This window comes from Heptranchias perlo, chromosome 18 (genome assembly GCF_035084215.1).
Source record: "Heptranchias perlo isolate sHepPer1 chromosome 18, sHepPer1.hap1, whole genome shotgun sequence".
Lineage (NCBI taxonomy): Eukaryota > Metazoa > Chordata > Chondrichthyes > Hexanchiformes > Hexanchidae > Heptranchias > Heptranchias perlo.
This window is the reverse complement of record NC_090342.1, coordinates 15,625,859-15,642,045: the sequence shown is the minus strand read 5'-3', so window position 1 is coordinate 15,642,045 and position 16,187 is coordinate 15,625,859. Positions and strand designations below refer to the sequence as shown.

Genomic DNA, 16,187 nt, shown 5'->3' with positions numbered 1-16,187 from the left:
ACTACTGGACAACCAAGCAATTTATCTCGCTATGTCCACTTTAGATGCAAGAATTACAATTTTTGCTTTGGATAATCTTGTTCCAGATTTGGATAGGGTGAAAGCTGTAATAGTACACAGTAATAAGAATCAAAAAGTTTACCTCTAATGGTTAGTGGGAATCCTGGTAGCAACTCTTGTTTAGTGTAGCTAGTTTCTGGAAATATGCGTATTTACCTCAATTTGCTAATGCTAGCAAAAAAATTCTCTGAGTACAAAGCAGATTTCCCAGTTTTATATTTATAATTTCCTGCTCAAAGAAGAAAGTATACCTTTCTGGGGAAAGATTTCCTCTGTGCATTATGTATTTTTGAAATCATAGACGTATTTATAAAGAACAGCTTTTACAATTTCATTAGACAGAGCGCACAGAGGAAAAGGTCTTCCTCTGTTCTTAGTATAGGGCTACATGAATCAACCAGCTACAAAATTCAATGTATTGATTAAGCTGCTTCAATGCCAGCCAGCTGTAAAATTATTGACTACACTTTTACGTAAATTGCACCTCCAAAATTTGCAGATCGTAAAAATCTGTATAAAGGAGCAGCTTATACACCTATGGTACATACTGGATATATGATGCATACCTCTACTTAATTTCTGTATTTCTTAGACTACAATCTAAATATCCCCTTTTCTTCTCACAGTAGAGAATACATGAGTGTAGGGACCTCTGAAGTGGTAACCAAGTAGGATATTTGTGTTCTAACTTTGACAAAATAAAGAACACGCACTGACATAGCACCTTTCATGTCCTCAGGATGTCCCAAAATATTTCACAGCTAATGAATTACTTTTGAAGTGTAGTTGCTATTGTTATGAGGCAGCCAGATTGTGCACAGCAAGGTCCATCAAAGAGTCATGAGATAAATGACCACTTACCTGTTTTGGTGGTGTTGGCTGAGGATAACGCTTCGCCAGGATGCCGGACACACAATAACTTGCATTTATATGACTCCTTTAACTGAGAAAAATGTCCCAAGGTGGTTCACAGAAGCTAATCAGACAAAAAATGACACCAAGCTAAAGAAGCAGATATTAGGAGAGGTGACTAAAAGCATGGTCAAAGAGGTTGGTTTTAAGGAGGGTCTGGGAGGAGAGAGAGAGAGGTGGAAAGGTTTAGCAAGGGCATTCCAGAGCTTAGGGCCTAAACGGCTAAAGGCGCAGCCACCAATGGTGGAGCAAAGGGGGTGGGAGATGCACAAGAGGCCAGAATCAGAGGAACATAGATTTCATGGAGGGCTGTAGGGCTAGAGGAGATTACGGAGATGGGGAGGGGTGAAGCCATAGGGTTGAATTGTTCTTCAAATGATGCCATGTAATCTTTTACATGCACATGAACAGCAGATGGGTTCTAAATTTAACAATGCAGAACTCCCTCTATTACACTGAAGGATCATTCTAGATTACATGCTTAAGTCCTGGAGTGAGACTTTAATGAACAAAAGCAAGCACAGAGGATGTTAATAGTCCATCTATGTCTGTCTGTTTCTTTCTCTCCCCTTGAAGTTAAACAAAGAAGTTGAAAATAGTTTTGATGTAAAACTTTAACCTAAAAAAAGCTCTTTAAATGCACCTTATAGCTTGTTCTGAAATCGTTTGGAATAACAAACTCAATAAAATGTAAATGATAGAAAGCACATGTTAAGTAATCTTTCTGTCTGTTCCTCTCTCTCTCTAAGATCTAGGTTTTGCCTCTGAAGTAAAAAATTACTGTTAAACACAGTCTGATCCTGGTAATTCAAAGTAACTTTTGCACCAATTAATGAATTAATGTAAACGACACAACAAAATAGAACTTTAGTGCAAAAAAAGTTGAATTATCAGATAACTTGAATAAACTGACTTGGAATTAAAAAGAGTATCAGTAATAATTTGAATGTGAAATCTTATCCGAAAAAAGTTTTGAAAAATTTGTTTTCCAGCTCATTTATAAATCATTGGAAAAACAGCCTCAGAAATTCTTTTTATAGCATGAGGAAAAGCTCACTTCTATTTGTGCTGAGAGAATCACATTGATGTATTCTGGGGGATCCTCCACACCGCACATGCCCAGATTGCAGCATTTTAGAAATTGCAGTCAGGTGTAGTTCACAACATCTTTCAGCTGACAGAATGAGAGCAGTGAGGAAAATATCAATAGTAGGTCCAAACTTTGGACACAGGCAGAGGATTCCAAGTAAAAATGGCAATGCAGGAACTCAATGACACAAAAGACAATTTTATAGGTAAACTGAACATGTTAATGTGGAATGTATAATTTTAAAATGCTTATTTACCTTAGAAGCCTTATTCTGGACCTGCAATCAGCATGCTGAGGCAAAAGAAAATGGCAGATGAAAAAATTTTCCAAAAATATTTTGAGTCATTTATTTGGTTTCCCTGCTCCTTGCTAATAAATTTGCATTTGCACAAATGACAATAAGTTTGTTAACAGGTAATCAGATGAAAGAATTTTGAATTAAGGTGGGAGAAATTTGAACTTGAGCCAATTAGCTATAAGTGTGTCAGAACTTTATTGCAGATTAAAAATACTTCAAACAACAACAACTTGCATCTATTAAGCACCTTTAATGTAGTAAAATGTATCAAAGGCATTTCATAGGAGCATTATCAGGCAAAAATTGACACTGAGCCAAAGAAGGAGACAGGTAACCAAATGCTTGGTCAAAGAGATAGGTTTTAAGCAGCATCTTAAGGAGGAGCGAGAGGTGGAGAGACAAAGAGGTTTGGGGAGGGAATTCCAGAGCTTAGGGCTTAGATGACTGAAGGCAGGACTGCCAACTTTTTTTTTATTCGTTCATGGGATGTGGGCGTCGCTGGCGAGGCCGGCATTTATTGCCCATTCCTAATTGCCCTTGAGAAGGTGGTGGTGAGCTGCCTTCTTGAACCGCTGCAGTCTGTGTGGTGACGGTTCTCCCACAGTGCTGTTAGGAAGGGAGTTCCAGGATTTTGAACTGTCAAAAGTATGAAAAATAGAAAGAAAGCTAATCATATTATTCTGTTTTTCTGATCTTGATAACTTGGTTTCTCCCCAAAGGCCGGAGCCTGGGATTTACAAACAGCTACCACTCTCTAATGGTGTGGAGATGCCGGTGATGGACTGGGGTGGACAAATGTAAGGAATCTTACAACACCAGGTTATAGTCCAACAAATTTATTTTAAAATCACAAGCTTTCGGAGATTATCCCCGTCGTCAGGTGAACCTGACGAAGGGGATAATCTCCGCAAGCTTGTGATTTTAAAATAAATTTGTTGGACTATAACCTGGTGCTGTAAGATTCCTTACAACTCTCTAATGGACCTCTGGCTATCCCTATTTAGATCACTTCTTGCTCCACTCAGAGAAAGCATTTAACGGTGGTCTTAAAAAGGAACAAGCCATGTTGCATTGTTCCATTTTTGGAGCTCATCATCACAAACGCGCTCCAGAATGTAGAATACCCATGAGCAAAACACAGGAGATCAGCTAGTGTTACTAACAAATCCGTGATTATTTGACTTGAGTTCACACTTGGGTAGTGTGGCCCCATTCCATCATGGCTACGAAATGTCTTCAGAGACCCAGAGACACAAGGCACAGTTGTGCTTCCTGTCTGTGAAATGCAATTAGAATGAATATGAAATGATCAAATGATTCAATACAGAGTTACAAACATGGAAAAGGAAAGAAACAATTAAACTCGCATCCCTCCCCAAATGTTAATATTTGATAATTATTTCTATTTGTTGCAGTGATCGTTATATGAAAACAATTATTCCATAATATCCACCAACAAATTTTGGCTTTCATGTCTAACAATAACATGGCTGTGTTTTTTTGAATGAAAGATTTCTATACTTGCCAATACTTCAACACCCCTTCATTCTACATCACTATAGTTTCTCAGACTGAGGAAAGAATGCAATTGTAACACCAAATACTCACTTTTAGAGGCTGAGATATGTCCTTGGCACATCAAGTTTCCCTTCTACTGTTGCAACACCAATTATTTCCTGAAACAAAAGCTAAGCAACTCTCTATGCTGGAAAATTATTTTAGAAGCTATTTGCTGCATGACATTTCTATTTTGTTTGTAACCTCCCAAAATTAAACGAGCAAATAACGCAGGAGAAAGTATTTTGAATTTATTGACTCGTAGGTTTGTCCCAGGTAAGTATCTATTTGTTTACAACAATTGACTAAAATAAATTCACCTTGAAGGGCTCCTGTGTAGCATCCTGTAATGTCCTCCACGGATAGAAGTGGAAGTATTTCACTGTCAGCCAAGAGGGAATCTCCTTGGAGTGTGTCTGCTATCCAGATTTGATTTTTTTTTTATTCGTTCATGGGATGTGGGCGTCGCTGGCAAGGCCAGCATTTATTGCCCATCCCTAATTGCCCTTGAGAAGGTGGTGGTGAGCTGCCTTCTTGAACCACTGCAGTCCGTGTGGTGAAGGTTCTCCCACAGTGCTGTTAGGAAGGGAGTTCCAGGATTTTGACCCAGCGACGATGAAGTAATGGCAATATATTTCCAAGTCGGATGGTGTGTGACTTGGAGGGCAACTTGCAGGTGGTGTTGTCCTCATGTGCCTGCTGCCCTTGTCCTTCTAGGTGGTAGAGGTCGTGGGTTTGGGAATTGCTGTCGGAGAAGCCTTGGTGAGTTGCTGCAGTGCATCCTGTGGATAGTACACACTGCAGCCACAGTGTGCCGGTGGTGAAGGGAGTGAATGTTTAGGGTGGTGGATGGGGTACCAATCAAGCGGGCTGCTTTGTCCTGGATGGTGTCGAGCTTCTTGAGTGTTGTTGGAGCTGCGCTCATCCAGGCAAGTAGAGAGTATTCGATCACACTCCTGACTTGTGCCTTGTAGATGGTGGAAAGGCTTTGGGGAGTCAGGAGGTGAGTCATTCGCCGCAGAATACCCAGCCTCTGACCTGCTCTCGTAGCCACAGTATTTATATGGCTGGTCCAGTTAAGTTTCTGGTCAATGGTGACCCCAGGATGTTGCTGGGGGATTCGGCGATGGAAATGCTGTTGAATGTCAAGGGGAGGTGGTTAGATTCTCTCTTGTTGGAGATGGCCATTGCCTGGCACTTGTCTGGCGTGAATGTTACTTGCCACTTATAAGCCCAAGCCTGGAAATTGTCCAGGTCTTGCTGCACGCGGACACGGATTGCTTTATTATCTGAGGAGTTGCGAATGGAACTGAACACTGTGCAATCATCAGCGAACATCCCCATTTCTGAACTTGTGATGGAGGGAAGGTTACTGATGAAGCAGCTGAAGATGGTTGGCCCTGAGAAACTCCTGGAGCAATGTCCTGGGGCTGAGATGATTGGCCTCCAACAACCACTACCATCTTCCTTTGTGCTAGGTATGACTCCAGCTGGAGAGTTTTCCCCCTGATTCACATTGACTTCAATTTTATTAGAGCTCCTTGGCACCACACTCGGTCAAATGCTGCCTTGATGTCAAGGGCAGTTACTGTCACCTCACCGCTGGAATTCAGCTCTTTTGTCCATGTTTGGACCAAGGCTGTAATGAGATCTGGAGCTGAGTGGTCCTGGCAGAACCCAAACTGAGCATCGGTGAGCAGGTTATTGGTGAGTAAGTGCCACTTGATAGCACTGTCGACGACACCTTCCATCACTTTGCTGATGATTGAGAGTAGACTGATGGGGCGTTAATTGGCTGGATTGGATTTGTCCTGCTTTTTGTGGATAGGACATACATGGGCAATTTTCCACATTGTCAGGTAGATGCTAGTGTTGTAGCTGTACTGGAACAGTTTGGCTAGAGGCACGGCTAGTTCTGGAGCACAAGTCTTCAGCTCTACAGCCAGGATGTTGTTGGGACCCATTGCCTTTGTTGTATCCAGTGCACTCAGCCATTTCTTGATATTACGTGGAGTGAATCGAATTGGCTGAAGACTGGCATCTGTGATGGTGTGGATATCGGGAGGAGGCCGCAGATGGTTGCAAGCGCTTCAGCCATGTCTTCATTGAGGATGGGGATGTTTACAGAGCCTCCTGCTCTCGTTAATTGTTTAATTGTCCCCCATCATTCATGACTGGATGCGGCAGGACTGCAGAGCTTTGATCTGATCTGCTGGTTGTGGAATTGCTTAGCTCTGTCTATAGCATGTTGCTTCCGCTGTTTAGCATGCATGTAGTCCTGTGTTGTTGCTTCATCAGGTTGGCAGCTCATTTTTAGGTACGCCTGGTGCTGCTCCTGGCATGCTCTTCTACACTCCTCATTGAACCAGGGTTGATCCCCTGGCTTGTTGGTAAAGGTAGAGTGAGGAATATGCCGGGCCATGAGGTTACAGATTGTGCTGGAATACAAATCTGCTGCTGCTGATGGCCCACAGTGCCTCATGGATGCCCAGTTTTGAGCTGCTAGATCTGTTACATAGAAACATCGAAAATAGGAGCAACAGTAAGCTATTCGGCCCTTCGGGCCTGTTCCGCAATTCAAAATGATCATGGCTGATTGTCTAACTCAGTACCCTGTTCCCGCTTTTTCCCCATATCCCTTGATCCCTTTAGCATTCAGAAATATATCTATCTCCTTCTTGAATATATCTAATGACTTGACCTCCGCTGCCTTCTGTGGTAGAGAATTCCACAGGTTCACCACCCTCTGAGTGAAGAAATTTCTCCTCATCTCGGTTCTAAATGGCATACACCGTATCCTGAGACTATGACCCCTGGTTCTGGACTCCCCAGCCATCGGGAACATCCTCCCTGCATCTAGTCTGTCTAGTCCTGTTAGAATTTTATATGTTTTGATGAGATCACCTCTCATTCTTTTAAATTCTAGTGAATATAGGCCTAGTCGACCCAATCGCTCCTCATACGTCAGTCCTGCCAGTCAGTCCTGGTAAACCTTCGTTGCACTCCCTCCATAGTAAGGATATCCTTCCTCAGATAAGGAGATCAAAGCTGCACACAATACTCCAGATGCGGTCTCACCAAGGCCCTGTATAACTGCAGTAGGACATCTCTGCCCTTGTACTCAAATCCTCTTGCAATGAAGGCCAACATACCGTTCGCCTTCCTAACTGCTTGCTGCACCTGAATGCTCGCTTTCAGCGACTGGTGTACAAGGACACCCAGGTCTTGTTGCACCTCCCCTTTTCCCAATCTATCACCATTCAGATAATCTGTCTTTCTGTTTTTACAATCAAAGTGGATAACCTCACATTTATCCACGTTATACTGCATCTGCCATGTCTTGCCCACTCACCCAACTTGTCTAAATCACATTGGAGTCTCTTTGCATCCTCCTCACAGCTCACATTCCACCCCAGCTTTGTGTCATCTGCAAACTTGAAAATGTTACATTTAGTTCTCTCATCCAAATCATTGATATATATTGTGAATAGCTGGGGCCCAAGCACTGATCCCTGCGGTACCCCACTAGTCACTGCCTGCCATCCGGAAAAAGACCCGTTTATTCCTACTCTCTGTTTCCTGCCTGTCAACTAATTCTCAATCCATGCCAGTATATTCCCCCCAATCCCATGTGCTTTAATTTTGCACACTATCTTCTTGTGTGGGACCTTATCAAAAGCCTTCTGAAAATCCAAGTACCCCACATCCACTGGTTCTCCCCTATCTATTCTACTAGTTACATCCTCAAAAAACTCCAGTAGATTTGTTAAGCATGATTTCCCTTTCATAAACCCATGCTGACTTTGTCCAATCCCATTAATGCCTTCCAATTGTTCTGTTATCACTTCTTTTATAATAGACTCTAGCATTTTCCCCATTACTGATGTTAGACTAACTGGTCTGTAATTCCCTGATTTTTCTCTCCCTCCTTTTTTAAATGGTGGGGTTACATTTGCCACCCTCCAATCTGTAGGAACTGTTCCAGAGTCTCTCGAATTTTAGAAGATGACCACCAATGCATCCACTATTTCCAGGGCCACTTCCTATAGTACTCTGGGATGTAGATGATCAGGCCCTAGGGATTTGTCAGCCTTTAGCCCCATTAATTTCCCTAGCACTATTTTTTTTACTAATACTGGTTTCCTTCAGTTCTTCCCTCTCACTAGACCCTTGGTTCCCTAACATTTCTGGTAGGTTATTTGTGTCCTCCTTTGTGAAGACAGAACCAAAGTATGTGTTTAATTGTTCTGCCATTTCTTTGTTCCCCATTATAATTTCCCCCATTTCTGACTGTAAGGGACCTACATTTGTCTTCACTAATCTTTTTCTCTTGACATATTTATAGAAGCTTTTATGGTCAGTTTTTATGTTCCCTGCTAGTTTACTCTCATAATCTATTTTTCTCCTCTTAATCAATCTCTTTGTCCTCCTTTGCTGAATTCTAAGCTGCTCCCAATCCTCTGGCTTGCCGCTTTTTCTGGCAATTTTATATGTCTCCTCTTTGGATCTAATTCTATCCCTAATTTCTTTTGCAAGCCACGGTTGAGTCACCTTTCCTGTTTTATTTTTGCGCCAGACAAGAATGAATAATTGTTGTAATTCCTGCACACATTCTTTAAATATTAGCCATTGCCTATCCACCGTCATCCCTTTTAGTAAAGTTCCCCAATCTATCATAGCCAACTCACACCTCATACTTTCGTAATTTCCTTTATTTAGATTCAGGACCCTAGTTACGGATTCAACTACTTCACTCTCCATCTTAATGAGGAATTCTATCATGTTATGGTCGCTCTTCCCTAAGAGACCCCGCACAACAAGATTGTTAATTAATCCTTTCTCATTGCAAAATACCCATCTAGGATCGCCTGTTCTCTAGTTGGTTCCTCAACGTATTGGTCTAGAAAACCATCACATACACACTCCAGGAATTCCTCCGCCGCCCCCCCCCCCCCCCCACCCCCCACAGTATTATTGCTAATTTGGTTTGACCAATCTATATGTTGATTAAAGTACCCATGATTATGGTTGTACCCTTCTTGCATGCGTCTCTAATTTCCTGTTTAATGCCCTCCCCTACATCTCCACTACTGTTTGGGGGCCTATAGACAACCCCCGCCAACATTTTCTGCCCCTTGGTGTTTCTTAGCTCCACCCATACAGATACCACATCGTGATTTTCCGAGCCAATATCCTTCCTCACTATTGCATTGATTTCCTCCTTTGCTAACAGCGATAACCCACCTCCTTTCCCTTTTTGCCTGTCCTTCCCAAATATTGAATACCCCTGGATGTTCAGTTCCCATCCTTGGTCACCCTGCAGCCATGTCTCCGTAACCGCAACTATATCATAACTGTTAATATCTATCTGCGCTGTTAATTCATCTACCTTATTGTGAATGCTCCGCGCATTAAGACGCAATGTCTTTAGTCTTGCCTTTTTAAGATTGCACTATGGCACTATTTGTTTTTCACCCTTGTTTTCTCTGCCTTCCACTATTGCTTCTTTCCTTTCTGTCTTTTGTTTCTATCCTTGTTTCCCCCTCCACTGTCTCCCTGTTCAGGTTCCCATCCCCCTGCCATTCTAGTTTAAACCTTCCCCAACAGCACTAGCAAACACCCCCGCGAGGACATCGGTCCCAGTCCTGCTTGGGTGTAACCCGTCCCATTTGTACAGGTCCCACCTTCCCCAGAACCAGCCCCAATGTCCCAGGAATCTAAATCCCTCCCTCCTACACCATCCCTGCAGCCATGCAGTCATCTGGTCTATTCTCCTGTTTCTATACTCACTAGCATGTGGCACTGCTAGTAATCCTGTGATCACTACCTTTGAGGTCCTGCTTTTTAATTTATCTCCTAACTCCTTAAATTCACCTTGCAGGACCTCATCCCTTTTTTTTACTTATGTCGTTAGTACCGATATGGACCACGACTACTGGCTGTTCACCCTCCCCCTCTAGAATGCCCTGCAGCCACTCCGTAACATCCTTGACCCCAGCACCAGGGAGGCAACATACCATCCTGGAGTCACGTTTGCGGCCGCAGAAACACCTATCTGTTCCCCTTACAATTGAATCCACTATCACTATAGCCCTGCCATTCTTATTCCTCCTCCCTGTGCAGCAGAGCCACCCGTGGTGCCATGAACTTGGCTCTTGCTGCTTTCCCCTGATAAGCCATCACCTCCAACAGTATCCAAAGCGGTATATCTGTTTGAGAGGGAGATGGGCCCAGGGGACTCCTGCTCTACCTGCCTAGTCCTTTTACTCTGCCTGGCGGTCACCCATTTCCTTTCTGCCAGCGTAATCTTTACCTGCGGTGTGACCACCTCACTGAATGTGCTATCCACGATAATCTCAGCATCGCGGATGCTCCACAGTGAATCCACCCGCAGCTCCAGCTCCGAAATGCGGTTAGCCAGTAGCTGCAGCTGGTCAGACTTCCTGCACACGTGGTCGCCAGGGACACCTGTAGTGTCCATGACTTCCCACATGGTGCAGGAGGAGCATATCACGGGTCCGAGCTCTGTTGCCATGACTTGCCTCAGATTTACACTGCGTTCACCTCTCGGACTCTCTTCCCGCTCTCGAGACTCTCCTTTTACACTGCATTCACCTCTCAGACTTGCCTCTCGCTCTCGGACTCTCCTTTTATACCGCGCTCTCCTCTCGGACTCTCCTCTCGCCCTCGTTCTCTCCTTTTACACTGCGCTCACCTCTCGGACTCTCCTCCCGCTCTCGAGACTCTCCTTTTACACTGCATTCACCTCTCAGACTTGCCTCTCGCTCTCGGACTCTCCTTTTATACCGCACTCTCCTCTCGGACTCTCCTCTCGGACTCTCCTCTCGCCCTCGTTCTCTCCTTTTACACTGCGCTCACCCCTCGTACTCTCCTCCTGCTCTCGGACTCTCCTTTTATACCGCGCTCTCCTCTCGGACTCTCCTCTCGCCCTCGTTCTCTCCTTTTACACTGCGCTCACCCCTCGGACTCTCCTCCTGCTCTCGGACTCTCCTTTTATACCGCGCTCACCTCTCGGACTCTCCTTTTATACCGCGCTCACCTCTCGGACTCTCCTTTTACACTGCGCTCACCTCTCAGACTCTCCTCTCGCTCTCGGATTCTCCTTTTACACCGCACTCTCCTCTCACTCTCGGACTCTCCTCTCGCTCTCGGACTCTCCTCTCGCTCTCGGACTCTCCTCTCGCTCTCGGACTCTCCTCTCGCTCTCGGACTCTCCTCTCGCTCTCGGACTCTCCTCTCGCTCTCGGACTCTCCTCTCGCTCTCGGACTCTCCTCTCGCTCTCGGACTCTCCTCTCGCTCTCGGACTCTCCTCTCGCTCTCGGACTCTCCTCTCGCTCTCGGACTCTCCTCTCGCTCTCGGACTCTCCTCTCGCTCTCGGACTCTCCTCTCGCTCTCGGACTCTCCTCTCGCTCTCGGACTCTCCTCTCGCTCTCGGACTCTCCTCTCGCTCTCGGACTCTCCTCTCGCTCTCGGACTCTCCTCTCGCTCTCGGACTCTCCTCTCGCTCTCGGACTCTCCTCTCGCTCTCGGACTCTCCTCTCGCTCTCGGACTCTCCTCTCGCTCTCGGACTCTCCTCTCGCTCTCGGACTCTCCTCTCGCTCTCGGACTCTCCTCTCGCTCTCGGACTCTCCTCTCGCTCTCGGACTCTCCTCTCGCTCTCGGACTCTCCTCTCGCTCTCGGACTCTCCTCTCGCTCTCGGACTCTCCTCTCTCCCTCGGACTCTCCTTTTATACTGCGCTCACCTCTCAGACTCTCCTCTTGCTCTCGGATTCTCCTTTTACACCGCACTCTCCTCTCGCTCTCGGACTCTCCTCTCGCTCTCGGACTCTCCTCTCGCTCTCGGACTCTCCTCTCGCTCTCGGACTCTCCTCTCGCTCTCGGACTCTCCTCTCGCTCTCGGACTCTCCTCTCGCTCTCGGACTCTCCTCTCGCTCTCGGACTCTCCTCTCGCTCTCGGACTCTCCTTTTATACCGCGCTCACCTCTCGGACTCTCCTCCCGCTCTCGGACTGAATGTCTCCTATTGCTCGTGCTTGTTTATTTTCAGACTTGCCACAAGTCATTATTATTTTTATATTCAATCTTCATTTCTGAGGCACAATAAAATCTCAGCAGAGGTTAAAAAATAGAAAAATGGCTCGCCGATCAACCCAAAATCTATCCAATTTAGCACGGTGGTAGTGCCACACAACACATTGGATGGTGTCCTCAGTGCGAAGTTGGGACTTTGTCTCCACGAGGACTGTGCGGTGGTCACTCCTACGAATACTGTCATGGACAGATGCATCTGCAACAGGTAGATTGGTGAGGATGAGGTCAAATAGGTTTTTCCCTCGTGTTGATTCATCTGATGTATTTTTGGGTTGATCGGCGAGCCATTTTTCTATTTTTTACCTCTGCTGAGATTTTATTGTGCCTCAGAAATGAAGATTGAATATAAAAATAATAATGACTTGTGGCAAGTCTGAAAATAAACAAGCACGAGCAATGTTGAAAAACAGACTCACTTCAGTACAAATTTATACCCTGACATCCTCCTCTGCATTTAAATACAACCTGGAGGTTGGGGGCAAGAATATCTCAATAGAGGCGGCAGCAAATTGATCACAAACTTCCAAAGGGATGTATAATCTATCTTCAGCCAAAGAGATCTCCTTGGAGTGCAACAGTTTTCTTCTGCACACACTTAGAGCTCCCACCTATAGAACTCTACCACAGAACAGTTCAAAGTTATTTTTTAATTGTTGGGCTGAATAATACTTGGGATAGACTGTTCAAGTTTCTCTAATCTTTCACTCACCAAGAATTGTTACTTAAAATTATAAGTGCAATTTAATCTTAAAAATAAATAAATTATATCTTTAAATATAGACATGAAGAAGAAATGTAGCAAAGTACAGGGGATTAGGTGTCGCAACAAAGCAGCCAAAGAAGTAATAAAGGATTGGAGATAGAGGGAACGTCTTACTTGTATTACTTGCAACCTGATGAGTTGATTTGTTTTTCAACTGGTAAGCAACTTGACTCAAGCTCGTGTTACTAGAGAAATTTCCCAGCCCAGGAAATCACTTTTTCTGAGGCTGTTACTTCTGAGAAAATGTCTCCTATTGTCTGTCTTGTGGCTACACCTTTTATCTTTCATGTAACACCAGTCCCCTGCTGCTTGTCAGATTACTTCTACATCTTGTGATCAGTTTGCTGCTGTCTCCAGTGAGGTATTCTTGCCCCCAACCTCCAGGTTGTATTTAAATGCAGAGAAAGATGTCAGGGTATAAATTTGTGCTCCAGGAGTGCATATCGGGAATTCAAGTGTGGTCGTCAATGGGCCCCACAGGATTTTTCCATCGATTGAGCTGCTGCCTGAAAACTTCCAAAGGGATGTATATTCATCTTATTTTTGGGGTTCCATATTTTATGATATGTAAAGTCTAACCTTAACTTAAAGAATTATGATGATATCTGAAGATCAGCAATGTGCCCATTAGGAGTCATGATGTGGAGATGCCGGTGATGGACTGGGGTTGACAATTGTAACAATTTTACAACACCAAGTTATAGTCCAGCAATTTTATTTTAAATTCACAAGCTTTCGGAGATTTTCTCCTTCCTCAGGCAAATTTTCTCCTTCCTCAGGCACATTAGGAGTAAATACTTTTAAGTATGAACTGCCCTATTGTTATGGATTTCCAATTGTATTTGAACCTGGACAATACATACTGGAACAGGAAACATGGAACATGAGTACACAATGAATGGGTGTACATTGGCAAAGATGTAAAAGGAAAAGGATTTGGGTGTGATTATTGGCCATTCATGAAAAGTACCCAATCATTGTGAAGCTATTTAGCAAGGCATCTTGAGGGCATTTGATTATACACCAAAGAAAGGTTATTTTAAGATTATTTAACTCATTTGTGGGCCCATATTTACACTACTGGAGATGTTACCTTTAAAATAACACTGGCACATGGCATTTCTTGTACAGCCTGACCTGACAGAAAAACCACCATCGATCCTTCTCTTCTTTCAAACACATTTAGTACGGGGATTCACATTGATGTCGGTATTGGTTCTGGTGTGGAGGGGGGAAATTACAATAATTGGCACAAAGGCTTATGAAAACTGAAGTGCTGACAAGAAAATAATGAGGAAAAACAGTTTAAGAAACTGCTAAAATACACTTACTTTTATCTTACTGTATTCTTTCCTGACCTCCAAGATACTTAACTGCTGCCTTGTAACCCAGGATGTCCATTTCAAATGGGTATTCTTTGTGTCTGATGTCGTGCATACCAGAACGGCAGGGAACGACATGCCGGGCCAACAATCCATCTCCTTTGTGAGGTGGCACTTCTACCGTCACCTGTCCCACCACTGGAAAATGTGCCGGGATCCAAACTTGCCACATTTTCTGATAACAACACCCAGTGGGTGGAAAATCTGCGTTTAAGGTTATGAAAAGAGCCTAAGTGAACTGAATTTATTTTCATTGGAGAGAAGCAATGAGGAAATAATCTATACCTTCAAAATAATGAAAGGCATGGATAATGTTGATGAAACTGGTTATTTAAGTTAACCTGTGATCGCAGTCCAGATGACATGAGTATAAGATTTTAAAAGCCTCAAGCAACATTAGAATAATTTATTTTTTCCCACATTTTAGCAGATATGTGGAATAGACTCCATCAGAACTGACTAATGTTAACTCCTTTTAAAAAAAAATGAATAAATGTATTTTTGAGAACTAGATTCAAAGTTTGTAGGGTGAACATACAAATTGTCGATCAAGCTTTCAATGGCCTATTCTGGGCATGCCCAAAGGTGAAGATTTATTTTCTTCAAGATAATTGGGTTTACTTGCAGCTTGTGTTATTATGAGCCCTTGTCTGTGTCTAACTTCTTGTCTTCATGAGTTATAAGACCTGAATTTGGGGCTGTTTTTCAGCTGATAGCTTTTGGGGGGTGGGGTGTCAACTTTTGCTAGTTTTCTAGGTTAGTATGAATGTTCACCCCACTACCCTTTAATTCCTTTCTCCCTTCAAGATATGCTTTGTTATAATGTCTCTGGAACCAGGCATCTGCAATAGGAAGATCAAATGAATAATTAAGATCAAGCCATGCCTTGCACTAAGACTGCAGTTGTACTAGACAGGGGACATTGTCATTAGTTTAAGTCTTCCAGGACTAGGGAGGGGGGAAATAAGACAGGCTTCCTGCTCCTGATCGCTTTCCAGTGACCTCGGCTGGAAATGCACTTTGGCACATTTAGTGAAGACGGGATAGATCTAAGTTTCAATGCTTCCTCCCTCCGCCCCACCCCTAAGAGTTGTATAGCTTGCTGGCATGCACTGCCCAGGCTCTCACAGAAATAAAACATAAAATAATACCTGGGTGAGGTGCTAGAAGGATGCCAGCGCATGTATAGACATGCTTCAGCATAAACCATGTTTATCAGGTTCGATGGGGAGACAGTCGGGGTGGTGGGGGGGGGCGAACAATAATTTAACCAATTACAGCATATGTTCATTATCTCATGAATGCTTTTTTAAGATCTATCCTTTAAGGGTTGGATAGATATTAGAACTGAGAATTGTAGACAATAGTTTTAAGTTGATAGATAAAAAAGGCTACTTCACCGAGTTTCAATGTGCACCTCAACCACACAGTCAGGTCTGAAATATCTCTCCCTGTCTGCCTTGTGGTTTTGTGCTCGTTCTTTTTTGTTAATCCCAACAAATCTTTTGAGAATATTTTGTTCTATGCAATCTCCTAACAGATCTTTGTTCAAATGTCTGACAAAGATATTTAGCAACATTATTGTTTTTCCATAATTCTGTTATTTTGTGTGAAGTAGGGATAAGGAAATGTATGTATCATGCTGTTACAATGTGTGGTATCGTGAGGATAATCTAATTCTCCTGTAAGGTGCAAATTGCAGCATAAAAATTCAATAATAGTGTCTCTTTTTGGAGTGTGTGTATGTGTGGACATACAGGAAGAAAATTTCCTCTGTGCACTAGATGTAACAAAATTGTAAACCTGTTATTTAAAAATTAATTATATTTATGGTTATGCTGCTTCTAGAGGATATCTTTCCCCTCCTCCTCCCCCACCTTAAAGCTGAGGACAGAATCAAACTATGCTGCCATAGTCAAATAGCCTGTTGAACCTTGCTATGTAAAAAGATGAAAATGGCACTTGGCCAAGGTACTGGAGACTGGTTACCACCCATGCAACTGTACCCCA

The 16,187-nt window shown here is 43.6% G+C and overlaps 1 protein-coding gene across 1 annotated transcript in view; it reads left to right on the top strand.

The window, feature by feature from the left end:
• The window catches only part of LOC137334618 (receptor-type tyrosine-protein phosphatase R-like), a 188,558-nt gene that overhangs the window by 107,677 nt on the left and 64,694 nt on the right, over positions 1-16,187 (top strand). The window lies entirely within an intron of this gene.